At 38.7% G+C, this 11,397-nt stretch overlaps 1 non-coding gene across 1 annotated transcript; it reads right to left on the reverse strand.

Annotated features, from left to right (window-relative positions):
• Positions 1 to 1,219: 1,219 nt before the first annotated feature.
• Positions 1,220 to 1,323, reverse strand: LOC130977594 (small nucleolar RNA R71). The gene has a single exon (XR_009085280.1). It is a non-coding gene; the product is annotated as a small nucleolar RNA R71 (small nucleolar RNA).
• Positions 1,324 to 11,397: the final 10,074 nt, after the last annotated feature.

Genomic DNA, 11,397 nt, shown 5'->3' on the forward strand with positions numbered 1-11,397 from the left:
CGGAGAATGCAACATCTCCTAAACCCAATGAATTCCCCATTTCTGATCTTACCCATTCTCTTTACTTTCTGCCATTTATTTTCATGTTCATTTCCCCAAATCCCCATTTAAGATTCTGCATTTTACTTTCTGCAATTTACTTTCCCGCTATTTAACTTTCTGCAATTATCAACTCAATTTCAGCTTAGCTCAACTAGAACGTTCCTCCAATTAAAGCTGCTCAACTGATTAATCCCTGTGGGATTCAACCTCACTCTATTGTGAGTTTTTACTTGATGACAATTCGGTATACTCGATGAAGGGAGATTTGTTGAGAGACAAGTTTCTGTGCATCAAGTTTATGGATCTATTACCGGGGATTGATTTTGTATCGACAATGATTAAGTTGGAAGATCACTAGATTGAGCATTTCTCTTTTGCTTGTTTATTTTACCAAGTCATTTACATTCAGTATCAGTTATTTTCTTCCTCTCCCCTATCCCACCTCTTCGTTTTCTTTTCTTTTATTTTTATTTACAATTTTGCTCACTAATCCACTAACTGTTTGATAAATTGCACCACTCACACTAACAGCCACTCTAACAAGAATAATTTTTTTATTTTCTTTCTTGCTGTGTGCTTTGTTAGTTGTATGACAAGGAGAAGAAGCGGAGCTTTAACTTCCTTTGATCCTGAACCTAAGAGGACCTTCCTTAGATTAAGGAGGGAAGCAAGAGGGAAAAGAGTTGTTGGTGTTGAGGAAGAGGAAGAGTACTTTGAAACAAACATGGAGGAGAACCTAGAAAACAACCATGAAGGAGAAGCTCAGAACCATGCCAAAGAAGGCCCTATGAATCATGCTGGGCAAGAGAAAAGAGTTCTAAGCTCATACATCAATCTGAACCAAGGAAATTGTGGAAGTAGTATCCAAAAGCCAACCATACATGCCAATAACTTTGAATTAAAACTCCAGCTCATCACCCTTGTTCAGAACAACTGTTCATTCGGAGGAAGCGCCCAAGAAGACCCCAATCAACATCTAACCACTTTCCTAAGAATATGTGACACTGTGAAGTCTAATGGTGTTCATCCAGATGTCTATAGACTGTTTTTGTTCCCTTTTTCACTCAGGGACAAAGCATCTAAATGGCTGGAATCTTTCCCGAAGGAGAGTTTAATAAATTGGGAAGATGTGGTGAACAAATTTTTGGCAAGATTCTACCCTTCTCAAAGAATTAACAGGTTGAGAGCTGAGGTACAAACCTTCAAGCAACAAGATGGTGAAACTCTCTATGAGGCATGGGAGAGGTTTAAGGACTTAACAAGAAGGTGCCCACCAGACATGTTCAATGAATGGGTTCAACTGCACATTTTCTACGAAGGTCTCTCTTATGAATCAAAGAAGGCCGTAGACCATTCATCAGGGGGATCTCTAAACAAGAAGAAAACCATTGAAGAAGCCATAGATGTCATTGAGACTGTAGTTGAGAATGACTACTTTTATGCTTCTGAAAGGAGCAACACTCGAGGAGTGATGGAGTTGAACCATATGGATATGCTGTTGGCTCAAAATAAGATGATCACCAAGCAGTTAGCCGATCTTACCAAGAAGATGGAAGAGAACCAAGTTGCAGCAGTCATCACTTCATCACCAGCCCAAGAAGGAGTGAATACAGGAGAAGAAGGCGACAGAGAATAAGCCAACTATGTTGGGAACTCACCCAGGCAGACCCACGATCCATACTCCAAAACTTATAATTCTAGTTGGAGGAACCACCCTAATTTTGGGTGGGGAAATCAACAAGACCAAGGCCAAGACCAGAGATGCCACAACCACAATCCCAACAACAATGCAACTCACCAACATCCCTCACAGAGATCATATCAACACCCACCTAACCACCCTTCTCAACATCCATACCAAAACCAACATGACCACTCTCAACCTCCTAACCTCAACCCATGATCACCCACCGAAGATAGACTCTCCAGAATTGAGACTCTACTTGAAGGTATATGTAAGGAAGTCCAAGACAACAGAGTGTTCAAGGATGAAGTGTGATCCAATATCAAAAACCAGGGAGACACCATCAAGAGGTTGGAGTCCCAAGTGGGATATCTATCTCAACAATTTCCCAAGCCTACCGATAGTTTCCCAAGTGACACGGAGAAGAACCCAAGAGGAGAAACAAAGAAAGTAAGATAGGAAGAATGCATGATGATCACTATAAGTGACGAGAGGAGTGTGGAAGAAGCAAACACACAAACAGAACACTTCCAAGACAATCCAAAGGAAAAACATGAAGAGAGTAATCAAGCACCCAATCCCATACACAGGAAGGAGCTAAAAAAAGGGAGACTCTGAACCCATATGCACATTTTCCCTAAAGGCTCAAGGGTGGTGTGGCAAGGAGAGTGTATTCAAGGTTCCTCGACATGTTTGTATCTCTTCATGTAAACATACCGTTCATTAAAGCTCTCCAGCAAATGCCCTCATACATCAAGTACATAAAGGAGCTGCTGACCAAAAAGAGTTCACTAAAGGGTGGGCAAACAATAGTGATGAATAAGAAGTGCAGTGCTCTCATTCAAACAGAGCCACCTACAAAAAGGAAGGACCCAGGGAGTTTTTACATCCCCTGTGCTATAGGAGAAACAATGATTGATAAGGGACTCTATGACCTGGGAGCAAGCATCAACTTAATGCCTCTATCCCTCATGAAAAAGCTTGAAATAAATGAGCTAACGCCCACGGACGTAATCATCAAATTGGCTAACAAAACTCAAAAACAGGCAATAGGAGTGGTTGAAAACGTGTTAGTGAAAGTGGGGAACTACTTCCTTCCTGCAGACTTCGTTAACTTGGAGATAGAAGAAAATCACATCCATCCCATCATCCTGGGGAGACCATTCTTAGCCACAGCCAGGGCGCTTTTAGATGTAGAGCGAGGAGAGCTAATATTGAGGATACATGATGGAAGATACAAGCATGGAAGCACAAACAATACACCTGAGAATCCCTCTGGGTGATAAGCAATGGGATCAGAAGGAACAACAGCCAAGTGTAACCCAAGAGGAGCTAGATCCACCAGAGTCATATGAGACCAGCAACAAAACCCTCCTGGAAAAAGGAACCACAAGGAGCAAGGTAACATCAAGAAAAACAAGGAAAAAGGCCCCAAGGGGATGGAGGAACAAGAAGATCCCTACAATGGATTTCTCTCCAGGAGATGAAGTGATCTCTGCTTATTTTTCACTTATCCCACCTCATCTCCCCACCATCCCATCTCAGCTGCCTCAAGTGTACACCATCAGCAAAATTCTTTCCTTAGAACATGTGGAGCTTCTTAATAAAGCCAATGGAGACAGATTTACTGCAAGAGGGGAAGATTTGAAGCATTACTAACCACCCTGACAAAGGCCAAACGTCAAGCTAATGATGCTAAAGAAGCACTTCATGGGAGGCAACCCATGTTTTATATCCTTTCCTTTAAATCTTTAATAGTAGTTAATAAAGCAAGTTAATGAATTCTAAATCAACTTTGACAAGCACTTAGAAGAACCTTTATATGCAGCATATAGTGAATAACAAGTTTGGTGTTCAGGGCACACTAAGATGGCACATACACAATTCATATCATGTCAGTCTTAGGGCCTTAATCAAATTTTTTTTTTACACCACATGATCACAAACTAAGTTTGGTGTCACCAACGCTACATGCATGAGCACTTAGTTGGTCGGTTTGTGTGCATTCATGAAGGGCACTTAGTTAAGCAAAAGCAAAAATATAAAAAAAAAGAGTAGCTAACCCCCATCCCTATTTTTTTGCCACAATTCAAACTAATCTCTCTTTTCTTTTGTCTTGCAAGGAAATCGAAGGGAATGTTGGAGGGAACTGATGGGATAACCCAAGGGGGTGGTTCGGCCACTTCACCAAAGGAACTACACACATGTCTTCAAGGGCAGTACCTTAGGAAGTGTTGCCATGCAACATTGGGTGCAGGATAGCCTTGGAGACCAAACCAATCAATTCATAAAATTGGTGATCCTTGTGCCTATCGATTGCCAAACCCAACCGTCCACTATTAAGCCGTACCATCAATCCACACCCTTCAATCACCCATCATTATCCTATATATATAGACCACTTCACTTTACACCCTTCCATTCCAATTCCTCACTTTCGGAATACACACTCAACACTTCTTCTCCCATCAAAAGCTTCCTCACACACTCCCATAGCTATACCCTATCTTAACCCAGCCAGTTTCCATCATCAACCCATACTTCTCAACACCTTTACATTACCAATTCCTACTCATGGCATCATTAAGTTCCAAGAGGCGAAAGGGAAAGGAACTGGTGGAGAGCATTCCTTTCAATGAAGGCAGATTCAAGACCGCCTTCCATGAGCTTCAATTTGAACGGATAAAACACAAGAAAATATTGCCAGAATTGACATTCCAGTTCAACGATGATGAGTGCCCACAAATTAGAGAGAAGATTGAACAGATGGGTTGGCAAAAGCTCACGAACCCAGAAATAAAGATAAATGCAAATCTCATCAAGGAGTTCTATGCCAATGTAGCCAGAGAAGATACTACCAGGGCTCCTGCCTTCAAAAGCTACGTGAGAGGAACAGAGGTGGATTTCAGCCCCAATGCCAAAATGAGGACTCTTCAGTTGAGATCACAACATTTTGATGAGCCCAGTTATCAAGTAAGAATAAGTAATGGCCCCGACAATGATGAACTTAAAGAAATTGTGAACGATATGTGTGTTATAGGATCTGATTGGAAAAGGTATTCGGATAAGAGACTGCGGTTTATTAGGAGAGCAGACCTCATCCCGGAAGCCAAGCGATGGTTTGAGCTCGTGAGGAGATCTATCCTCCCAGCCTCAAATAATTCTGAGGTCAACATTGGTCGAGCTACTATGGTACATTGCTTAATAAAGGATGGAGACATCAATGTGCATAAAATTATAGCTGAGGGAATCCAAGATGCAGCCGAGAAGAATGATCCGAGTGCTCGACTTTGGTACCCCAGTACCATCCTTAGACTATGTATGAAAGCCAAGGTAGTATTCGAAGATAACAATCCAAAATGGGTAAACCTGGGAGGTTAGTTACGCTCCAGCATATAACCTATGTGGCACCCGCTCAACAACAAAGAAGGCCTTAGATAAGGAAAAGAACATCACAAGAAGAACCTCACCAAGAAGAACCTCATCAAGAAGAATACCAGCAAGAAGAGTACTACGATCCAACTAACATAAACCTGAATCACATTCAATGAGCCATTGAGGATCTAGCAAGGAGTCATATGGAGGGACAAGAACAACAACTGCACGTTCAATCCCAAAGGATGGATCGTCAGGAAGAACTGCTCTCTAATTGGATGAATCAACAAATGGAGTGGCAGAAACAACAAATGGAGCAGTTACAGGAGCATTACTCCCAGCTCACCCAAGATATCAATCAAGTAACTGAAAGGCAAGAGCATCAAGACAAACGCCTTCAAGAACTCAACCAACGTCAGTTGGCTCAGATGAAAGCATTCAACGAGTTCAACGTTCTTAATGAAGGACGGCAACTACACCGGGAAGAGTTTGGCATAAACACTCAGGCCAAGTTGACTTATGTGGCTGGGCATATGCATAATTTGCGCTCTGCCATCCCAAGATATGATAAAGTTTGCAATGACCTAACAGAACAAGAGGAGGGGAAGGTGAAACAACAGAAAGAAGCATTGAAGAAGAAGATGGAAGATGCTGGTTTCTGGAAAAAGCTGATCGGGAAGTGCAAAGGAAATGGGGATTCGAGCAATCAAGAAGGATCCCAAGACAAAGGAAACAAAGGGACATAAGCATTCCAATGAGAAAAAGGTGGTGGAGTTCCCTCTTTGTTCTATCTTTTTCAAGTTTTAAATAAGGAAAATCATGTATGAAATAGAACATGCTTCCATAGTAGCTTAGGAATTTTCAAATTCTGCATTTAAGATTTCATTACTTAGGTCTATGTGTGTTGGTCTAAGTCCCTGGTTTTCATTTTCATCTTGCTTACATGTATGCTTGTCCTTTAAGTCAATTAAAAGAAAATGTTATGAAAAACAATAGTGGGGTTTATCTTGTGAAGTAAGTTCTCAATGTTTGTGGTATGGTAATTGATTAGCTAAGTTGGTTCACCAATAAGGTATATAGGCAACTATATGCTCTAAATCACATGCTTGAAACACATCCTATTGAGACTAGCCAAACAACAAGATCCTAATAAGAAGAAGAAAAAGAACAATAAGAGTTGAAAAGGAAAGAAAAGTAATAAGTAACAAGGCTAGGCACCAAGGGTTTGAATATTGAAGCATGTGTCTGTGGTGCTCGTGTACAAGGTATATGCTTGGATGAATAAGCTCTCAGGGGTGCCTTATCACTTGGAAACTTGGGTTAACTAACCCAAGATTATCAGCTGAAAGTCCACTATCAAGAGAAACCTGATGAGCGGATAATTTATACGCTTTTTGGCATTATTTTTAGGTAGTTTTTAGTAGGATCTAGCTACTTTTTGGGATGTTTATATTAGTTTTTATGCAAAATTCATATTTCTGGACTTTACTATGAGTTTTTGTGTTTTTTTGTGATTTCAGGTATTTTTTGGCTGAAATTGAGGGACCTGAGCAAAAATCTGATTCAGAGGCTGACAAAGGACTGCTGATGCTGTTGGATTCTGACCTTCCTACACTCGAAGTAGATTTTCTGGAGCTATAGAACTCCAAATGGCGCGCTCTCAATTACGTTGGAAAGTAGACATTCAGGGCTTTCCAGAAATATATAATAGTCCATACTTTTTACGAGTTTTGATGACACAAACTGGCGTTCAAACGCCCCTTCTCTTCCCTATTCTGAAGTCAAAACGCTAGAATTGGCATAAAAGTTGGAGTTAAACGCCCAAACTGGCACCAAAACTGGCGTTTAACTCCAAGAGAAGCCTCTACACGTGTAAAGCTCAATGCTCAGCCCAAGCACACACCATGTGGGCCAAGAAGTGGATTTCTGCATCATTACCTATTTTTGTAAACCCTAGTAGCTAGTTTCATTATAAATAGGACCGTTTACTATTGTATTTTCATCTTGGAATCATTTGATCATCTTTTGATCTCTTGATCACATTTTGGGGGCTGGCCTCTGATGAGCAGATAATTTATACGCTTTTTGACATTGTTTTTAAGTAGTTTTTAGTAAGTTCAAGCTACTTTTAGGGATGTTTTCATTAGTTTTTATGTTAAATTCACATTTCTGGACTTTACTATGAGTTTGTGTGTTTTTCTATAATTTCAAGTAATTTCTGGCTGAAATTGAGGGACTTGAGCAAAACTCTGAAAAAGGCTGACAAAAGGACTGCTAATGCTGTTGGAATCTGACCTCCCTTCACTCGAAATAGATTTTCTGGAGCTACAGAACTTCAAATGGCGCGATCTCAATGGCGTTGGAAAGTAGACATCCAGAGCTTTCCAGCAATATATAATAGTCCATACTTTATTCGGAAATTGATGATGTAAATTGGCGTTGAACGCCAAGTACATGCTGCTGTCTGGAGTTAAACGCCAGAAACACGTCATGATCCAGAGTTGAACGCCCAAAACACGTTATAACTTGGAGTTCAACTCCAAGAGAAGCCTCAGCTCGTGGATAGATCAAGCTCAGCCCAAGCATACACCAAGTGGGCCCCGGAAGTGGATTTATGCATCAATCACTTACTCATGTAAACCCTAGTAGCTAGTCTAGTATAAATAGGATAATTTACTATTGTATTAGACATCTTTTGAGGGTGTGGAGCTCTGCTGTACCTCAAGTTTCAATACAATCACTATTATTTTATATTCAATTCTCTTTTATTCTTATTCCAAGATATACGTTGCACTTCAACTTGATGAATGTGATGATCCGTGACACTCATCATTATTCTCACCTATGAACGCACGTGACTGACAACCACTTCAGTTCTACTTTAGGCCGGGCTCATATCTCTTAGATTCCCCAACAGAATCTTCGTGGTATAAGCTAGATAGATGGCGGCATTCATGGGGATCCAGAAAGTCTAACCTTGTCTGTGGTATTCCGAGTAGGATCCCGGGAATCCGGAAAGTCTAACCTTGTCTGTGGTATTCCGAGTAGGATTCCGGTATTGAATGACTGTGACGAGCTTCAAACTCCTGAAGGCTGGGCGTGATGACAAACGCAAAAGAATCAAGGGATTCTACTCCAACCTGATTGAGAACCGACAGATGATTAGCCGTGCTGTGACAGAGCATTTGGACCATTTTCACTGAGAGGATGGGATGTAGCTATCAACAAGGGTGATGCCTCCAGACGATTAGCCGTGCAGTGACAGCGCATAGGACCATTTTCCCGAGAGGATTAAAAGTAGCCATTGATGATGGTGATGCCCTACATACAGCTTGCGATGGAAAGGAGTAAGAAGGATTGGATGAAAGCAATAAGAAAGTAGAGATTCGAAAGGATTCTAGCATCTCCACACGCCTATCTGAAATTCCCACTATTGATTTACATAAGTATTTCTATCCCTTTTTATTTTCTATTTATTATTAATTTTCAAAACCCATGACCATTTAATCTGCCTAACTGAGATTTACAAGGTGACCATAGCTTGCTTCATACCAAGAATCTCTGTGGGATCGACCCTTACTCACGCAAGGTATTACTTGGATGACCCAGTACACTTGCTGGTTAAGTTGAACGGAGTTGTGTCCACACATAGCCAAGAGCCATAATAATGATTCTATACAATAACAAAGAGTACTACATTGATGTGATCACAATTTCGTCCACCAAGTTTTTGGCGCCGTTGCTGGGTATTGTTCGAGTTTGGACAACTGACGGTTCATCTTGTTGCTCAGATTAGGTAATTTTCTTTTCAAAATCTTTTTCAAAATTTTTCTTTTCTTTTTCGTTTTTCCAAACTTTATTTTCGAAAAAAATTAATAAAAATACAAAAAAAATTAGTAAAACCATAAAAATAAAAAATATTTTGTGTTTCTTATTTGAATCTTGAGTCAATTTTAAGTTTGGTGTCAATTGCATGCTTTAAAAATTGTTTCTTGCATTTTTCGAAAATTCATGCATTCATAGTGTTCTTCATGATCTTCAAGTTGTTCTTGACAAGTCTTCTTGTTTGATCTTGATGTTTTCTTGTTTTGTGTTGTTTGTTGTTTTTCATATGCATTTTTGTTTGTTAGTGTCCATGCATTAAAGATTTCTAAGTTTGGTATCTTGCATGTTTTCTTTGCATCAAAAATTTTTTCAAAATTATGTTCTTGATGTTCATCATGATCTTCAAAGTGTTCTTGGTGTTCATCTTGACATTCATAGTGTTCTTGCATGCATTTTGTGTTTTGATCCAAAATTTTCATGTTTTGGGTCATTTTCGTGTTTTTCTCTCTAAAAAAAAAATTCAAAATCAAAAATATATCTTTTCCTTTTTTCTCTCCAAATTTTCGAAATTTTGGGTTAACTTGATCAAAAATTTTCAAAATTAGTTGTTTCTTACAAGTCAAGTCAAATTTTCAATTTTAAAAATCTTATCTTTTCAAAATCTTTTTCAAAAATTATATCCTTTTCACTTTTTTCCATTTTTCAAAAATTTCAAAAATCTTTTTCAAAATATTTTCAAAATCTTTCTCTTACCTTTATATCAAATTTTCGAAAATTAGCTAACAATTAATGTGATTGATTCAAAAATTTGAAGTTTGTTACTTGCTTGTTAAGAAAGGTTCAATCTTTAAGTTCTAGAATCTTATCTTTTAGTTTCTTGTTAGTAATTAATTTTAATTTAAAAATTAAATCTTTTTCAAACATATCTTATCTTATCTTTTATATCTTATCTTTTTCAAAATTTTATCTTTTTCAAAATGTGATTTTAAAATATCTTATCTAACTTCTTATCTTCTTATCTTTTCAAATTTGATTTTAATATCTTTTTTAACTAACTATTTGACTTTTTGTTTGTTTTTTATCTTTTTCAAAACCACCTAACTAATTTTCCCTCTTCAAATTTCGAAAATACCTCTCTCTTTTTCAAAAATTCTTTTTAATTGTCTTAAATTTTAATTTTAATTAATATTTAATTTTCGAAAATACTAATCCCTTTTTCAAAATTATTTTCGAAATTCTCCCTCCCTTTTCTTATTCTATTTAATTAATTATTTACTAACACTTCTCTTCACCTCTCTTCATCTAAAAATCCGAACCCACTCTTCTACATTATTCTCCCCTTTCTTCTTCTACTAACATAAAGGAATCTCTATACTATGACATAGAGGATTCCTCTTCTTTTCTTGTTTTCTTCTCTTTCATATGAGCAGGAACAAGGAAAAAGGCACTCTTGTTGAAATTGATCCTGAACCTGAAAGGACTCTGAAGAGAAAATTAAGAGAAGCTAAGTTACAACAATCTAAAGGTAACCTTTCAGAAATATTAGATCAAGAGAAGGAGATGGCAGCCGAAAATAATAATAATGCAAGGAGAATGCTTGGTGACTTCACAAAGCCAACATCCAAATTTGATGGAAGAAGCATCTCCATTCCTGCCATTGGAGCCAATAATTTTGAGCTTAAGCCTCAGCTAGTTGCCTTAATGCAACAAAACTGCAAGTTTTATGGACTTCCATCTGAAGATCCTTACCAGTTTTTAACTGAGTTCTTGCAGATTTGTGAGACTGTTAAGACAAATGGAGTTGATCCTGAAGTCTACAGACTCATGCTTTTCCCTTTTGCTGTAAGAGACAGAACTAGAATATGGTTGGATTCACAACCTAAGGATAGCCTGGACTCTTGGGATAAGCTAGTCACGGCCTTCTTGGATAAATTCTTTCCTCCTCAAAAGCTGAGCAAGCTTAGAGTGGATGTTCAGACCTTCAAACAAAAAGATGGTGAATCCCTCTATGAAGCTTGGGAAAGATACAAGCAGCTGACCAAAAGGTGTCCATCTGACATGTTTTCAGAATGGACCATATTAGATATATTCTATTATGGTCTATCTGAATTTTCGAAAATGTCATTGGACCATTCTGCAGGTGGATCCATCCACCTAAAGAAAATGCCTGAAGAGGCTCAAGAACTCATTGACATGGTTGCAAACAACCAATTCATGTACACTTCTGAGAGGAATTCCGTGAATAATGGGATACCTCTGAAGAAAGGAGTTCTTGAAATTGATGCTCTGAATGCCATATTGGCTCAGAATAAAGTGTTGACTCAACAGGTCAACATGATCTCTCAAAATCTGAATGGATGGCAACATGCATCCAACAGTACTAAAGAGGCAGCTTCTGAAGAAGCTTATGATCCAGAAAACCCTGCCATGGCAGAGGTTAATTACATGGGTGAACCTTATGGAAACACCTA

Source organism: Arachis stenosperma, chromosome 4 (assembly GCF_014773155.1).
Source record: "Arachis stenosperma cultivar V10309 chromosome 4, arast.V10309.gnm1.PFL2, whole genome shotgun sequence".
Taxonomy (NCBI): Eukaryota; Viridiplantae; Streptophyta; class Magnoliopsida; order Fabales; family Fabaceae; genus Arachis; species Arachis stenosperma.